Source organism: Sciurus carolinensis, chromosome 10, assembly GCF_902686445.1.
Source record: "Sciurus carolinensis chromosome 10, mSciCar1.2, whole genome shotgun sequence".
In the NCBI taxonomy this organism is placed as follows: Eukaryota; Metazoa; Chordata; class Mammalia; order Rodentia; family Sciuridae; genus Sciurus; species Sciurus carolinensis.
In genome coordinates this window covers 10,423,499-10,443,354 of record NC_062222.1, presented here as the reverse complement: position 1 = coordinate 10,443,354, position 19,856 = coordinate 10,423,499, and the positions used below count along the sequence as shown (strand labels likewise).

General features: G+C 33.7%; 1 pseudogene; it reads right to left on the bottom strand.

Annotated features, from left to right (window-relative positions):
• Positions 1-214: 214 nt before the first annotated feature.
• The window catches only part of LOC124994852 (heterogeneous nuclear ribonucleoprotein H-like), a 29,568-nt pseudogene continuing 9,926 nt past the window's right edge, over positions 215-19,856 (bottom strand).

Genomic DNA, 19,856 nt, shown 5'->3' with positions numbered 1-19,856 from the left:
CTTGGATTGAAAAAAGTTTTAAAATGACATTTTTTTTTTTATTGTTTGTTTGTTTGTTTGTTTTTAAAAGTTGGCCAAGAGTCAGTGATCAGGATCAATTACATTCCCCATTCACCAGACCTACGGGACTTGCTAAGCGTCACTCCCATCCTGTCACACCCATGGATATGAGCTCCCACTTCTTAGTAGCTGCTGTTCACTGCTCCTTGGCTGGCTACCTGTGCATGATTTGATTGAAAATCACTTGGTCATATCCACTCATGTTGCTCTGGCCACCATAGCCACCTCCATAACCACCACTCAGCTATTGCCTGAATGGACTACCATAACTGGACAAGTTTGACAAGTCCATGCCACCCATCGCTTGGGTACCATAAGCACCACTGCTTGCTCCTGCTGTAATGCTGGAGAAGAATTCCTCGTATCTTTGCCGCATATTTGCTTTGTCTTTTAACATAGTTGCCGCAGCATCTTCATGAGTAGCAAACTCAACACCTGTTTTCACCAGTTAGTCTGTCATCAGACCAATCTTGGTGTATATTCTCACAGGGTTGAAGAGAGCAAACAAATTATAAGTGTCCTTCTCAGAAATTCTGTAAGGTAATCCCCCAAGGAGTACACAATGCCATGCTGTACTCTAGAAGATAGAGCCACCATCCTTGTGTCTGTGAGGGACATTCCTGAAAAAGGGTAATTGAAGTCTCCTTCAAATCTATCTAAGCCAAATCCATAACCCTCATTAACAGACACTATAATCATCTTAGTCTCCACCATGAGCACCATGCCTTATCCTCTCCAAGCCAGTTCCTCTGCCAATGCTGGCCTCCCCTCTCCCTCTGCCAGCCCCACATTTGCCATAAAAACCTGACCGCTGCATGACCATATGCTTTGGTGGTGGGTGATGATGATTTCCAAGATCAGCTCAACTACTCTTAAATATTTCAATATATTCACTCTTTATTGTTTCCTTGTGTTTCCTTGGTGCCTTTTCATCTATTTCCTATGAAGCTAAGTGCATGAAAGGCTCCCCCACACTCTTCCTCTAGAAGTCCCCTGATAGCATTATCACATTTGGCACAATTTCCAACCTTCGGAATAACTGAAAATTTGTTCTTACCTTCATCCAAAGGACAGTCCTCTAAGCCACACGAAGCCATCATTGACTGAGCCAGGACGGTTTGGACTACCTTGTTTGCACACAATTCATTTCAATATTGTTTGACACGAATACTTCAGTGAATCTCCTGAGGCCTATAGTTTCTCTGTCTTTTTTCAAGGGCCAATTTTACTTTATCTTCTGATACAAGTTCAATGAAAGTCTCACCACTTGGTCTTCCTTCTCTGGTGTAGGTGAAACAAATACCTTGAGCCCTATTTTCAATTTTGCAGTCAGAATTTTACATTGACTGAGGGAGACTAGGCCAAACCCTGGGTATTCATCAGGACTCCTTCTCTGCCTGGTGCTCAATTTCATCTATCTGAGGATCATGGTGTAACATGATCTCATTGATTATCAGAATTAACCAAATTGCTCTATCAACTAAGAACCACAATACATTACCAACCATGGAATCAAAAAAGAGCTATCTGTCAATCCTGTCCTTTTCCAGAGATAGTTTTATTCATGTAAAAGAAAAAGTTACAAAATCAAAAGCATACATTGTACCTTAACATATTGTAAAGGAAAGTAGCCTTTCAAATGAGTGAGGAATAAATAATTAATACATTAAAAGTACCATTAAATAGAGTTACATACAAGGAATACATTATGAAAATTACTTACAGAATATTATGGAAAGAGTGCAACATTATTTTAATTTATTAGAAAATAATCGCCAGGAGATAATACTTTTAAATATATGAACACTTTTTTGATGAGCAATTGCAAAATGAAATAAATATTTAAAAGAAAAGATTATCCCTACCAATAAATAAAAAATATGAAGATAAAAATTTTAAAAATTAACTTTTGAAGTTTTCTAATTTCTAAAATATTATTAAATGACAATATAAAATAATATTAAGCTATATAAGAAAATAGGATGTTGAATGTATAGCCTGTAGGCATGTGTATCAGGAAAATACTCTGGAAGATTTTTTCACAATGTATATCAGAAACTGTAAAGCTTTTATTACCAATTACAGAAATTTATTCCATAATGCAATAATGGATTATTATTGCCTATTTTTTTTTATCACACTGGTCTTTATACTTAAAAGATGGATATGCCCACCAAAGAGAACACTAGTTTAAAAAATTGAAGCTTGATCTATGAAATATATCATAAAATAATGTTGTTATAAAAAGTCATAAAATTATTTAATAAGACATAAATATGTCCAGTGTTTATAATCTGAAAACTCTTAGGTTACAAAACAGTCTCTCTTTTATAAAACAAATTATGCATACAGATAGGCTTCAGTTAAAAGAGTGAATGTATTTTTTAGCTTCTATATATAGTGAATAAATAAAACAAAGAAGTAAAAAGTATACATAACAGGTTTTTTTTTTTAGAATTTAGAGTGTAATTTTTTTGTTTTAGTACATCCATTATAATATCTGCCTTATATTTAAAATATTGTTGATAATTGTTCATGTGAAACATTTACTTATCTATGACAAACATTCACTTACACTCACAGAATATCATGAAAATAATAAACTATTTTACTTAAGAGCTAATTAAATCTATCTTAATAAAAATAAAGTTTCATGTGTCCTTAAATCTGATTTTGGCATAGTGAGGGAAGACTTCTGATAGATTTAAGTATTATTGCTAGACAAATATGAAGTTTGAAATAATTGTTTTAGCCATGAAGGTTATAACAAGAGACTGTGGAATGTAGGTTAAAACATTACTGAGGCTGAGAATGTGTCATAGAATTAGTTTCTCTTTGAGGAAAAAAATAACTTTCAAAATGAAAATAGGAAAAAAATATAAGAACAAAGTATAAAAATAGTATCATAATGTTACATGTCTTCTCTCCACTATGTTATTCTTTATTTTCAGTTTTCATTTAGATGTTGCATTCTCTTTAGATTATTTCTTGAACAAGGTGAAAAGCGTGCACACCTGTGTGTGTGTGTGTGTGTGTGTGTGTGTGTGTGTGTGTGTGTGTGTTCAAGGTAGTAATTTAAGATTGCTCTGGGTAAAGAAATCACTGATCTGTAAAATATAAGTGACCCAGATTACTGCAGGGATTCCTGCCTGCAGCCATTAACCCTCACCTCCATAAAGCAAACCCAGGAGTAGAGGAAACTGCTCCCAGCAGGCTGCCACTAACGTGGACAGTAGAGGGAAAGGATTTTAATCAGAAAGCTACAATAGATAAAATGAGGCTGAAAATGTGGGTCACAAAGCTTAAAACCAAACATTAACATGTGAGTTTATTTAAGTAAATAAATAGCTGAAATCAAGTTCAAATCATCTTCGAAATCAAATTTTAGTCCCACCTTTCATTTTTCATTGATTCCTAAATATGCAGAATAACTGCCTATTTCCATTTCTCTAAGGTTCACCCAAAAGCAGCCCTTGAAGATGATGAACATGAACTTATGTAAATAGATATGGTAGTTGAATAAGAATTAATCTAATAAATAAATTTATTAAGAAAACACTGGGGCATATTCCTATATACATGTATGTACAAAATACCCACCTTATAAACATGCATCATTATTTAACTGGTTCATATAGGAACTCCCTGCTTGACCATTACACTTCAAAAGTTCATGGCAGATTTAAATCCTTGCTCATTTGCTGCCCATAAATGATAGTTGCACTTCTTCCATTTTTAAGAATGAATTTGAATTTCTTCAAAATAGAGAATTTTTTGTGTTTAAATCAGTATTAAAGAACACATATATTTTTATTTTTCTTATGAAAAAACACTAATGTTTGCTATGACAGAGTTTTTCCCTGAGTGTCTAAGACTCTGAGAAAGGAAGTCAACCCTTCTGTGAAGGCCACTGAACCAATTTATAAATGATCAGCAATCCAGCCATCCAAGAAATCTGAAAGTTCTGGTTTCATTTACTCACTGACTGAAAGGAGATAGAGCTTCCCATATTTATTTCACATTCTTAACACATGACAAGAAATCCTTCTTTCTCAGTGTGACTAAAACTGCACACGACTGAGTTTATATATCACTAGTGCTAGTTTTCCTGGGTTGCCTGTTCACAGTTTCAATACTTTTACTTAAATGTTCTAAATATGCATGAAATTGGTGTAATCAATTCAATCATTGAAGTGGTTTCCATATTAACTGCCTTACCTTGATGATAGTTCACATTTCTAATGACCATTCCATCAACTTGTTAAGATGAACATAAAAATCCTATTCATATAATCATAGTATATTTTAGTTTATGGATTTTTCAAAGACAATCTTTTATAATTCTCTTATTTTACAAATATAGGGGAAAAAAGAGAGTCTGAAAGAGATTTAGTAATTTAAAGGTGGTCTCACAATCAATGCAAAGTCAAGGCTAGTTCCAAAGACTAACTTTCAGTTTTTCGTCTATTATTTAATATTATTTCAGGATCTACTTTTAAAACAACAAACACAGAGTTTTATAACTGGGTACAAATGTAACAACCAGGCACAGTGGCATATGCCTGTAATCCCAGTGGCTCAGGAGGCTGACAGGAGAATCCTGAGTTCAAAGCCAGCCTCAGCAATGACAAGACACTAAGCAACTCAGTGAGACCCTGTCTCTAAATAAAATACAAAAAATAGGGCTGAGGATGTGACTCAATGGTCAAGTACCCCTAAGTTCAACCCCAGTATCAAAAAAAAAAAGTAATGAAATGAAGCAGTTATGAATATTCTATCTCATTATTAGATGGAAATATTTTGCCATTATCTTTCCAGAAAAATTACCTAATTCAGATCAAGTTAAGATTAAATCAATTTCTTCCTCTAATGTGCAAGCATTTACAATTGTAAATATAAATTACCAGAAATCAGCCCATGTAATTCATAAACCATGCTAAAATATATACATAACATAAAATTTGGCTTCTTTAACATTTTAAAGGAACTTCAGTGGCATAACTACATTCATAATACTGTATAAACATTGTTACCATCTATTTCCAAAAATTCCACCACCTCAAACAGAAATGACTTACCCATTACACAACACCTTCCCACCATCTGTTTGCGTGATCTTGGTAATACGCAATCTACTTTCCATCTGTACAAATTTATTTCTTCAAGATGTCTCATGCCACATTGGTCTTTCAGGTCTGACTTATGTTACTGGACATAATGTTTCAGAGGTGAAGCCATGTTGTAACATGTCTGAGAACTTCTCTCCTTTTATGGCTGAATAGTGTCTTTTGTTCATGTCAGTACTCTGTTTTGTTTACCCATTCAGCTGTTGATAGAAAATTGTGTTTTCCCCAATTTTGGGTTCTCATGAATCATTGTGTGATAAAAATTTTCATATATCTTTTCAAGTTCCATTATTTTTATTCCTTTTTTTTAATAAATCTGGGATTAAAATTCCTAGGTCATTGGAAATTCAGTGCTTAACTGTTTGAAGATCAAACTGTTTTCCATAATGGCTATAGCATTTTACATTTCAAACAGCAATGCACAGGGTGCTGATCCTTCTACATTTTCATGCAGTTGTTAATTTTTAGTATTATTGTGATGACAGACATCCTAGTACATTAATTATCTCAATGGGGATTTGGTTTGCATTTCTCTAATGATCAATAATGTTGAGCTTTGTTTTCAGGTACATTTTTGCATTTTCATCTGTTTTATAAGGAAATATGTATTGAAATCCTTTGTCCATTTTCTACTTGGATTATGTTTTTATTCTTCAGTTGTAGAAGTTCTTTATATATTCTGCATAAAAATTATGCTTTTATCAGACATATGATATGCAAATATTTTCTCCCATTCTTTAGGATGCATATTTCACATATGATTTCAACGCTCTTTATTTAAAAAAATATTCACATGAAATTTCTGTTTTAATGATAACAAGGAACTGCCAAAATAACATTGAAATACTCTAACTATGTGATCTGATGTAGGTTTTAGAATTATCAGTGGGAACACGAGTTATATTTGTTAGTTTTTCCTTGGTATCCTTCTGTTAGTAAAAGTCATACTTTTCCAATAAATACTGCAGGTCATGATGTGATCACCAGCTTTCATTCATGGAATGCTACTTAAAGAGATGCTTGATAAGCATACATTTTATTTTTTGCCAGAAAATCCTGGCCAAAGTATTTAAAAAAACTAGAAATTAAAAAGAATATTTCTTAATATAATAACTAATATATTAGAAATGGTCACAAAGATCATTGTGACATATAAGCAGCATTATGATAAACATTATATTCTAAAGGTTAGAAGTATTACTGTTAAATGAGGGACACCATTCTTTGGCCATCAATCATTTGGTTTGGTCCACATTTGCCGGAAGGTACCTAACAGAAAATTGTTTGGGAAATAAAAATAATAAAAGCCATAAACTGTAGAAAAGATTAAATAAAATATTCACTATTGGTAATTTATATATATAACTATATAGAAAATGTCAGAGAACATGTGAAATACTAACTAGAACTCATAATAAAGTTTAGCAAATCTGCCTTATATAAAACCACTTATAGAAATAAATTATATTCCCACATAAACTATAAAAAAGTTAGACACAAATCTATCATTTGCAATAATGATGGAAATCATAAACTACCTAATAATGTACTCAGCAAAGAAGAACAATCATTTTATGAAAAAATAATTAATTTCCCTAAAAATCATAAGCTGGGGATAAATTTATAGTAATATTGTTCATGTAGTATTTTTAGGAGGATTTGCTCAAAATGAAAAGCTGAACAATTTGGAAGATAATTGTTTAAACAGAAAGGAAGTCTTTAATAGAATTTGCATTACATAGATTTGAAGATTAATATTTTGCTGCATTTTAAATATGGCACTAGTTCTATTTGGTTTTTAATTACATTTTCCTTTATATATCACTGCACTGAATTTCATAAAGTATAGATTTTGATTGCCAATTCATTTGACATGATACAAAATGAAGATTGCAAGAATGGCAAAATATTTAATATACTCATGATCTCTGGGAAATTAGTATGTCAGTCATGTTGCTACTCAGAATCTGAAAATCATGTACTGTTCAGTGAGATGCTTCTAATATATATTATTACTGTGAAAAGTTGAAGTCATGGGGTAGTAATGGTTTTCAAAATGTTCAATATGAAAACACCAGTGATTGTCATAATAGACCAGAAAATATTTTGAGCAAGAAACAAACCCTAGCTAATTTAATTGACTTTAGTAATCATAATTATGGGGAGTTATTAGTGAGCAATGGGAACCAGTCCTAATCTCCAGTTACAAGTCTGCTGAGATATCACAGAAGTGTCATTTTAAGGAAGGATAAAAACCATAAATTGCCAAGTAAATGATGTGAAGCATAAGAACTCCTGAATGAAAATTTTGCACAGAAAATGTATCTACCTTCAAATGTTCGCATGGCCACAAAACATAATAAATATGCAGCCTACATACTGGCATTTCCTAAATCTGGTTGAGATTATTTTTTGTTTTGTTTTTTTCTCTTTGTATAAGTGATTGAAACAGAAGTTCTCAAATAAGTGAATGTTCCTATTTTATTTTCAACGAAATTGATTTAATCTGTCCAAGAATATAGCATAATTCAATATTTATCTAATAACAAGTATCTTACTCAGAGCATTCTTCTGATTCAAATGTTTTTTGTTTTTTCTTTTTTTTTTTTTTTTTTGGGTGCTGGGGATTGAACCCAGGGCCTTGTGCTTACAAGGCAAGCACTCTACCGACTGAGCTATCTCCCCAGCCCCTTGTTTTTTTCTTTTTTGACCTAAGTGCTCCTTGGTAATTACATGGAATCAACACATCCAAAGGTGTATTCTATGCCCATAGGAGATTTGCTGATTTTTCTATTTCTATGGAAATAGAAAATATTTGCAGTAAAAATTCCCAATCTCTTTCACAACAACTTTGTGTCAAGACAGCTTTAGGAATAGAAGGAATTTTGAAAGCATACACACGAAATCAAGAATATTAATATCATCTTGGTTCCTCAAGTCATTAAGTAGTCTTCTGGAGAGTATGACTAATTTCTACTGGAAAAAAACAGGGGTCCAAATGAACCATTGAAAGCTCACCTAATTCCATTCATAGTCAGCTTTATCCATTCCATTGTCTTAAACAGTTAAGAGATATATGACATAGGTTTTGTCAGATGGTAATCACACCTTGAAGATTTTCTATGTAAGAAAAAAAAGAAAATTTTAAAATATTATATATACTATGGGAATTTTTTTTTGTGTGTGTGCATATGATTTGTGTCACAGCATTACTAAAATTATTATTTTATTAAGAATATCATAGGAAGTCCAGTCATGGTAGCTCAGGCCTGTAATTCCTGCTATGTAGGAAACTGAGAGAGATTTTCATATATTAGTTTTTGATATATTTTAAATATATGAAAATTAGGAAATGTTAAAGAATATATTAAAATGTATTCACATAATCATATTTGAAAACAGAGACATTTATCTTTAAAATTACTAAGGTATCACTTACTCTAGGGGAACTATGTAACTAGTACTTCAGTTTGTAAATATATCAAAGAATGAATACAAGTTGTTCATATGACAGATAACTTTCAATCATTTATGGTTATTGGTCCAGAGAAAGTAACTTATTTTTCATAGTCATAATTTTTTTTATAAAATTGAGTTTTCAGAGTTTCAAATATTATATCCTTCTTATTTTTAAAATGCCCTATTCTTTCAGTGCCAATGAAGAAAAATTAGATGGAAAAAATAATATTGTACAATATACAGTTACTCCAATAATGCAATGTGCTCAGGCTGATAGTAAAGAAAACTCAATTAATTTTTATGGGCATTTTAGATTTCAATCTTTTTAGAAATACATGTAAATGTTATTGATAACAAAAAGTAAAGAAGCAGATGGTCTCTTTAAAACATATAATCTGCATATAGATTCAATACAAGTTTACTAATATCCACATAACAGTACTCTTTATAACTATCAAAAATCCAAACACAGACCACCTAGAGACACTCAAAACCTCTATGTCTCTAACAATTAAATCCCAATTTACCTTTGTTATCTACATCTAATTGTTTTAGCAAATCCATCACAGATATGTGGTTTAATTATGACATCCAAGATTCAAAATAGAATGCAAGTTAGATTATTTTCATATTTTCTCACAAAATTAATAATTACCTATTTGGCATCCCTGATACCTAAGAAAATGAAAACTCTAATAGATGTTTTATCCTTTCAAAGATCAAAGAAGGCATTTTATTTCTGTGCATATAGGAGTGTAATTTTAACATCCTTTAGGTCAATGATGAGGAAAATAAAAGAAAATGAAAATATTATGTTAGGTCTATATTACAACATTTTGAACACATTGTCCAAGGCTCTGAGAGGACTAAGTTACACTTTAATCGTTTTCAGATATTTGAATTGATAATTTTGACTTCCATCCCCAGGAGACTGTTGAAGACAAGTTTTCAAGACTGGGTGGATTTAAAAAAATCTTTTGGGGCAATTACCTCTTTAATCAGATCCCCTCAACGTCAAAGTTAAGATGCAAGAATAAGCCCCAGGACATTGATAGTCTTCTAGCATGGTTCATTCTCCACAACAACCATAGAAAGGCATCACACACATTTCAGTCTTGACTTCCCACATAGAGATTCCTTTGTGATTTTATTTAACATCACATGATAGACACACAGTGTTTGGTTGAAAAGCTAAGAGTTAAATATATCTTCTGGTTTACTCTCAATATGATATGGGAAGCATCCAGGAAAGGTAGATCAACTTTCTTCAACTTTTACCTGCAAAAAGATCACCCTGCACATTCTGTTTCAGGAGACCTGGAGTTAGAACTGAGATTGTGTGTTTTGTTTGGCTTGGTTTGGTACCAGAGACTGAACCTAGGAATGTTTAACCACTGATCAACATCCCAATCCTTTTAATTTTTTTAAATTTTGAGACAGGTTCTCACTAAGTCATTTAGGGCCCTGCTTGACGCCATCCAGCCGAGTCAATTTGGCGTGGGAGACAAATGAATAGTGAGGCTTCTGAATTCAGAATGGTTTATTGTAGATTCAGGAAACCTGGGGACTGGAACCTCCAACCTGGAACCTCCAACCTCAAACCTGGGGCCTGGAACTTCGAATCCCGGCGCTGGAGAAGAGCCGGCTTATATCCCCTCCAGGAGGTGAAGGGTAGGGCTGATGCCAAATATGCAAAGATTAGGTGAGGAGCTAGCTGCCCAATCATGGTAAAGGTCAAAACAAGCAGGCCCGAGCAGGAGCACTGGGGAACACCTGTGCACCTGTTGTGTGCGTGGACTTAATTGAATACGGCCAATGACAAATCACCTGAGTGTGCTTATGTTAATCAGCCTCCTCACCACCGATGTGATCAAAGCAACCTCTGGCTAGCTGCCAGGCGCCATCCTGGCGCCATCCACACTGTATAGCCCCCAACACCTGCTAACTTGCTGAGGCTGGCCTCAAACTTGTGATCCTCCTGCCTCAGCCTCCTGAATTGCTGGAATTACATGCATGTACAATTGTGTCCTGAAGATTGGTTTCTTTTGAGACTCCTGGTTGATGCTGCTGCTGATCCTGTTGCTGATACTGGTTGAATTTTGTTTTGTATTGTTTTGTTTTCTGGTGAGGAAAATTAGTACATGAATGTAAACTACTTAGCACTATGTCTAAAATTAAATAAAAAAAAAATAATATGCCTAAGTTACTAGTTAGCTATTATGTTTTCAAGAGAATATATGAATAGTGAATTCTATTTTAGAATAATTGCTAAACCTGTTATCATTTGTGAATAAGTTCTCTTTCATCTTTCCATGTTTATGTGTCATTCTTTCTAATTGTTATTTTGAGTTTTAACCAAATAACTTTCTTCTTTTATGTATACTTATCAAGACAGCATGTTCATTTAGTGAGAGAATTCATCTTTTTCTGTTCTTGTAACAAGCATGTGTCAAGAGTCATCATTCCACTTCTGAAGTCTTGACATGGAAACCTGGACCCTGCTTGTCTGTCAACCTGGGCTCATGGGCTCTTGCATGGCTAGAAGGACTCCCTGATTATTTGGTTCTAGTAATTCTCACTATGTATATCAGCAGGGATGTGAGATTTTTGGAATATTAAGTAATCTTTGACTCTCACCATCAAATGTAAAGTCCATTTTTTTTTTATTATCAAACTTTGTTATTTTTATTTTTACCGTTTTGTGGTAATGGAAATTGAGCCCAGGACCTCAGGCAGGCTAGGCAAGCACTCTACCACTGAGTTACATTCACAGTTCTAAACTTTTATTTTTTGAGCAGTTTTAAGTTCTCAGCAAAATTTAGCAGAAGGCAGAGTTTCTGCATACAGTCATCCTGGGAACACATGGGGGATTGATTCAAAGATTGCCCACAAATATCAAACTCTGTGGGCACTGAAGCTCCTTAAATAAAATGGTAATATACGCATAAAATCTATGCACATCCTTCCATACTTTAAATTTTTTTTAGATTTTATATAATACTCATTGCAATATATATGCTAGAAAAAGTAGTTGTTATACTATAATTTTTAGGGAATATTGGAAAGAAAAAATTTGCAAAGGTTCAGTACAGACAAATTTTGAAAATATGTTTGCAATCTATGATTCCTTGAATCCAAGAATGCAGAACCTGCAGATGCAAGAGGCCAAATCCCTGTGGACAGCCTTCCCCACAGGCAACGTTTTGCAATGAATGGCAACATTTGTTACAGTGAGTCAACTTCCGTACATCCCTGTGCCTTAAATACATTGGGGTGCACTCTTGGTGTTCTACATTCTACAGGTTTTAATTAATGTATCCTGACATGGATCCACTGTTGTAATTACACACAGAATTGCTTTATTGTCTAAAACTTTGCCATGCTTCTTGTTGTCATCTTTCCATTCCCCATAAGCCCTGGCAAGCATTAATCTGTTCACTGCCTTTTTTTTGTTTTACCTTTTACAAAATGTCATAGCACTGAAATCATGCAGCCCATGGCCTTTTCGGATTGGCTTTCTTCACATACCAATATGCATGGAAATTTCCTCCAGGCATTTTCATGGCTTAATAACTGAATGATAGTCTTTTGTTTGGATGAACGGCAGTTTATTTGTACATTGACCTAGTGAAGGACCTCTTGGTTTCTTGTGTATTCTGGCGATTATGAAGAAGTTGGTATTGACAACTGGGCACAGGCTTTTGAGCAGGCAAAACTTTGCAACCCCTTTGGGTAAATGTTAAATAGTGCAACTGCAGGATCATATAAGTAAGAGTATGTTTAATTTTGTTAAGAAACTACCAAACTCTTTTGGATATTTTCACAACAGTGAAGTAGTGTCCCCGTCCCTCCACAGCCTGGTCACCTTTGCTGGTGTTAAGGGCTTTATATTTCAACCATTCTAATAATTAGGTAGGATTAGCACATTGTGGTTCTACTTTATAATTCCCTAATGACAGATGATCCTTACTTGCCATCTGCATGTCTTTTGGATTGAAGTGTCTGTTTGGGTCTTTTGTACATATTTTTAAATTGAGTTCATTTTATTATATTAGTGCTAACATTTAAGAGTTCTTTGTATGTTTTAGATAATAAATATTTCTTTATAAGATATATTTTGAAACATTTTCTCATAGTGTTCAGCTTGTGTTCTCATTATTTTTACATTGGCTTTAACAGAGCACAGGTTTTTAATCTGAATGAAGTGTAGTTCATGAGTTGTTATTCTCCTGGGTTGTGTCTTTGGTGTTGTATCTTAAAAGTCATTACCATACCAGAATGTTTAAAGTCTAAGGCTAGATTCTTTCTCATGTTGCTGTCTCATGATTCCTTCATCATATGTTGCAAAGATGATCTTTGTTGCATTACATTGCCTTTTTTTTCCCTTATCAAATATCAGTTGACTCTATTTATGTGGGTTCATTTCTAGGCTCTCTATTCTGTTCCATCGATATATTTATCTTTTCTTTCACCAATATCATCTTGATTACTATAGTTGTATAGGTCAGGTAATGGTCAGATAATAGTCTTTAGTTCAGGTAATGGACTTATATAAAACTAATTCCTTTATGCATTATAAAATTGTAAAATTTGTGTTAATTTTCTATTGTAGAGTAACCAAGTGTCAAACATTTAATAGTTGCAAACAGCACTCATTTATTCTCCCACTATGTTGTAGGTCAGAAGTCCAGGTAAACTCTGGTGGGTGTTCTGCTAATGGTCTCCCAAGGCCTAAGTCAAGAGTTTAGACAAGCTATGCTCTGCTCTTATCCACAGGTTCTAGGGGTAAATCAGGTTAGAAATTTATTCACATTGTCTGTGGTGTCTATCTTTGCAAGTTTTGGTCCACAGTCTCCCTGTCCCTGCTGACTGTCAGCTGGGAGTTGCTCGCTGCTCCTGGAAGCGTGCACATTTCCTAATGGCCCTTCCATTTCAAAACCAGTCATGATTACATTTCTATCATATCAGATCTTCCCCATGCTTTGAATGTACCTGACATTCCCCTTTTTCATCTGGAGAAATCTCTCTGATTTTGAGGTGATCATTGGAATGGAACAGATTTGCTAAAATGATCTCCTCTCTTGCAGTTAACAGATTTGAGAATTTCACGGGCAAAATCCCATCTCAACAGGAATTTTGATTAAAACACAGGGGAACAGGAATTGGGGGAACGTTTTTTGGAATCTGTCTTCCTCAGACTTTATCAACTCCTACCACATACACTAACCCATACACATATCTCTTTTATTTCCCTGAAGAAATTGGTGATACTGTCTCTGTTCCTGTATTGTGTGAAGGCATGAAATGACATTTACTTCTGACTCACATAATGCAAGATAATCGCCTCATCTCAAAGTCCTCAACCCAACCACATCTTCAATATGTTTTTGTTTTTGTTTTGCTTTGCTTTGTCTTCCTGCCATTTAAGAGCATTCCCAGGCCAGGGCAGGGGTAGTGTTTGACACATCTTCAGGAGCATTATGTAGTTTAGTCCTCTTTTTCTTTTTTGCTTTCCCCACTGTCCAGCCTGGTTCCTTAAAAATAGCTGGAGTTTAGAAGTGCTTTGACACAAATAAATGAATAGATGTGTTCAATAATTTTCCTTAAGAGTTTTGTATTTTTATACAAAATAAATTAACACTTTGCCTTTATGAGTATTTTTTAACATGTCTATCAAATTGCTTAATATATTTCTTTTCTGGAAACATCAAAATGAAGAGACAGAATTCTATGTAGAAACTGAACTTCTTAGTTGTAAGTAATGGTAATTTCAATATTCCTGTTTTATTACAAACCAGGTGTTAAGTATTTCTTTCATCTAATATTTGTATTAAGTAAACATGCAAAATTTCTTTGCAGGGTTCTCTGACTCACTTTCATCTCAGTTTTTGTTAAAGTTTCTTTTTGTAAAGACATGTAAAGGTCTCTTATCTGCAATGGAGTTTCAAAATATTTGATAGCAATTTCAATAAATTATAATTTATTAAATTATATTTCAATTACAATAATTTACTGAGATTATTATCTAAGAGTTTGAATAAACATTGCCAAACATGGAATAGTTATTCTTTATTACTCCACAATTCTTAAAAGCACATTATTTTTCCAAATTAAATTGAAAATTTTATTTTTGCTATTTATATATTTCTCACATAATATTTATGCCTTAAGACCCTAATGTCAATGTTTATTTAAAATATACACCCAAATGAGAAGTAATATGAAAAGTATCTGGTATAATGCCACGTTTAAAGAATGCCTACTTCCTTTTCTGCTCTCCTTGCTAGCAAATTAAAGAACCAAGTTCCTAGATCTGTAATCATCATTCAATCAGAATGAAATATCTCATTGAAAAATTTACCTGGCATTAAAATTTTTACACTTTTGAACTTCTGGAATATTTTATCCATCAAATGCATTTTAAGCAAAACCCACTACACTCTATGGTACATGAAATCCTCCTCTTTCATTGCAGGAGTGAGTGTGTCGGGGGAGGGGTATTGAAGATGCAGATTTTGTCTCTCACCACCCCTGTCTTCTACCAAATCCTTGGACTAAGCTGAAGCCCAGCATTGTCCCTGACCTTCTGTGTCATCCTCTATTAGCATCTGGAAAGACTCCTGACATACATGATTATATTATTGTGGCATCCCTCCATGTCCAGAGGCAGGATACCAGAATGGAAAAACTGTACTCACCTTGAAAGACTTGTTTGTTATAAATCATCTATTTATTAATAAGTGTGGATAAATAACAGAAAGTAAACTTTACAGCAATCTTCAAGAAGACAAATATTATATCTGGATATAAGATGTTGATAGATTTAGGTCCTGTTTAATCTAACCAAGACATTATAGCCTAAAAATAAAATATGAGAAGTTCTCTCATGGTGCAAATGAGGACAGTGGACCATCTGTGTTATTCATTATACTTGCTTAAGCAACATCATTTAGGGACATTCAAAGAAATGTTTCCTAAGTGTTCCTTAATGTCTTACGTAGAACCCTCCAAACTGGCAGATCTAGGTGTCAGAATGCAGGAGTCACCTACTTTATCCTGAGGAGTCTAAAGCTGTATGATCAAGGGATCCCACAGCCCCCTCTCTGAGAGTAAGTAGAGACTTACATAAAATAGCAATAACATACATGAGATTCCTGGCTTTCATCAGATTAATATCCATGGTTAGTTTTTGAGGCACTGGTGGACAGATCTCAAAAGGCACCACAGTGTGGATTTTAAGAACTTAAATTTTTATAGGTGGTCACCTCCTTTTTGGGAAGGCAAGAACATGTGTCATGGAGTTTTATAGGTGTTCACCTTGGAGTTTTATATAGGTGGTCACCTCCTTTTTGGGAAGGCCAAGAACATCTGTCATGGAGTTTTATAGGTGGTCACTTTGGAGATTTATAGGTGGTCACCTCCTTTTTTGGGAAGGCCAAGAACATCTGTCATGAGCACATCAAGTGCACCAGTCATAGACGAAATAATCACTACCTCACATCAACAGTCCAGCAATACAATAGGATAATAGCAACATTAAAAAAGGGAATGAGAAACAAAAGTTTAACAGCAGGTCCAATCTTACACTCAATACTAAGAAATAGGTTATATTCAGTGGAAATTTAGTAAAAAAATGGTATATAAAAATAAACATAAGAGCATTGAAAAATTTTACTGAAGTAGAAATAAGAAACAACACAATAAAAATAATGATTGCTAGAGAACAAGGAGGAAGTGGGAATTTTCACTATAAATGAGATAAGTTTATAATATTCAAAGAATTTGGGATGCCAAGAATGTGAAATAGTAATTATAATTATCATGGTTGAAAATCTACCAATATTACCTAAATTTCAAAAAAAAGGCAGACTGTATCTCATAGCTTTTTATTGATTGAGGATAACTAGAAAAGCTAGAAAAAAATGTGAAATCTACTTTTTACATGTAGTAAAGCAACCAAAGCAGTGAAGACTTGCAGAGCTGGATTCTAATGAAAATAAGAAAGTTAGGGAGTCAAGCCAGTATTTGGTGCTATTTTACTCCTTAAGGAAAATTTTTTTTCCAATGAAAGGAAATGAGAAACTAAGAATCTAAGCAGGAATTTCTCACTGACTTGATCATGGAGATGAGCAGGAATCCAGGATCTGTGGGAGAAACTAATTTAAAGGTGAGTTGAAAAAAAAGAAAGTAAACCATACACGATAACAAATATGCTCAGATTGAAGGATGTCTCCAAACCTATGTTAGTTGACAGTAAGAAACTAAATAAATCTTTGAAATAATATTTCTTCTTCCATAAATTTCCTCTAAACTTTTTTAAATTTAAAAAAAATTTTCTAATTAGTTATACATAGCAGTAGAATGGCTTTATGAGTTTGATATACATAGATGGGTACGATTTCTCCTTTTTCTAATTGTACATGTTGTAGAATCACATTGTCCTCTAAATCTTAATATGTGAAATATATCACTTAATACAAAATGATGAAATGCATAAAAATCAAAACATGACAAAACCAAGAAAAAAAGTCAAAACAGAAAACAAGTTTTGGGAAATTCTAAGACAGAATGCAAAGATATTTTCTTTATAAAATCTGGAATTATTAGGAAAACGCGAATTAAAACAGCAAAGACCTGTTAGTCCCAAAGTACAAAAAACAAAGAACATCAAGTGCTAAGGAGAATGTGAGGCAAGGACTCTCATCCTTAGTTGGTGGATATGCAGGGTGAAGATGCAACCTCTGGATTAGAATAAAAGTTTTACAAAGTGTATATCAGACAAGGATTAATATCCAAAGACATAGGAACAAAAAGCTCAAGAGCACAAAAACAAATAAAAATAAATGGGTAAAGAATCTAAAAAAACTTTTCTTAAAAGATACAAATGAACAATAAGTATAAGGAAGAGGCTAATCATCAGTGATCACTGAGAAAATGCAACTTGAAACCCTGGTGGTAAGTCACTTCCCACCCCTCAGAATAAATATTATGAAAAGATGAAAGTTAACAAGGGCAACAAAGGACGTAGAAAAGGGAGCACTTGCACACTGCTAGTGAGATGTAAATTTAAATATAACCATAAGGAAAACTATATGGAGGCACCTCAAAAATTTAAAATTAGAACTATCATATGATCCAGCAATTCCAGCACTTGATACGGACAAGGAGATAGAATCAGTATGTTAATGACATATTTGTGTTCCTATTTTCATTGACACTTTATCCACAATAGCCATGATATGGAATCAACCTAAGTGCCCATGAGCTGATAAATGGATAAAGGAAGTAGGATGCATACGGGTTAGGGATGCAGCTCGATCGTTGAGTGCTTGTCTGGCAGGTGAGGTTATTGGCTGGATTACCAGTACATCAAAAATTAAAAATAAAAATGAAAACATAGTACATATACACAATGGAAGAGTATCCTTCCACAATACGGAAGAAACTTCCATCATTTAAGACAGCATGGTTTTACTTGGAAAACATTAGTTAAGTAAAATAAGTCAAGTACAGGAAGACAAACACTGTATATTCTCACTTGTCTGTAGAATCTAAAGAAGTCAATCCCAGAGGCAGAAGAACAATGGATATTAGAGGCTGAAGGGGGTTGGGGAATGAAGTGATGAACTGTTGGTCGAAAGATGCAATGTCTAGTTATTTGGAGGGGATAAATGATAAATATTTGAGGCAGTAAAAATGGAGAGTGTTGAGCAGAAATGCTCCATGAGTTGATTTTGGTGGTGATTGCACACTTGCTTATTGTATTAGCTTTTCATCACTGTGACAAATTACCTGAGAAAAACAACTAAAAGTAGAAAAGATATATATTTGGTTTAGGGTCAGAGGTCTTAGCCCTTGGTGAGCTGGCCCCCATGGAATTGGGCCTCTGTGCTTCCTGGCTGCCATGGCAGAAGGGTGAGGTGCAAGAAAGCTGCTCACCTCATGGCAGCCAGGAAGCACAGAGAGATAGAGAGAGCTCTGTTCACAAGGAACAAACTATAAAACTCAAGGTGACACACTCAGTAAACTACTTTCTCCAGCAGATGCTACCTGCCTACAGTTACTGCTCAGTTAATTCATCAATCACAATATACCAGTTATATTCTAGTTATTTCATCTCCAAAAATTCTTGCTTTGTCTCACCTATGAGCTTTTGGCAGACACTTCATATCTAAATCAAAACACCCTCCAACAATGTTCCCCCTCCTGCAGTATCAACCACCTCCCAATAATGCCAACAGATGGGGACCCCCAATAAATCAATCCATGGATGAGGCGAGAGCTTTCATGATCCAGTCCCTTTCCCAAAAGCCCCATTTGTGAAAATCTTTTCATTGGACCAGGCCTTTACCACATGAGCTTTTGGGAACTTTCTATACCCAAATCACAACAGTTACACTTTCCAAACTCACACAAGTATATCCTTAAAATGTATGCTATTTATTATATAAAAATCATTCCTCAATAAAATCAATTTCACATAGAAAACAATATTATAGGGCCACCACCTTAATACATTAGATTTTATGTTAAATCCTAAGCAAAATATCAGCAACTTAAAGATAGCTACATATACATAGATAGATAGATAGATAGATAAATAGATAAACACATCATGGAATCAATTTTATTTTTGAACAATTAGTTTTTTAAAGATATAAAAATGAGCAAATATTTTGTGAAGGGTTGTTCACCTATAAAATTATAAAATGTCTATTTTTTGTTAGTCCCATTAGAAATCCAAATATATTACAAATAAAACATTTTGTATGGCCATATTCAAATAAATACATACTCATTAAACATACACAAATAAATCCATTTTAATTCCTATTTTGAATCTATTAGAAAGAAAAAATTCCCCAAGCTATCCTAATAGATACATAAATAACTAGAAAAAAATTTCAACATCACTTCACAATAAACACTTTTAGCAAACTAAATAAAAGATGAAATTTTCTTATGCTAATAAATGGTAATCAATGAAAAGTATAATGACTAAAAGTAAAATAATGGTAACTTTGAACATCGAATCAAGAAGAGAGCATTATTAAGCTTTAAATGTTTTGTAGATTATAGCAAGAAAAAGATACAAAATGAATAAGGATGGATAAAAATATTTTTCAAGAACAACGTGTAATTTGCTGAGACTCCCACACAAAATTTGGAATATATATTACACACAATACAAGACTAAAATTCTCTTTGACC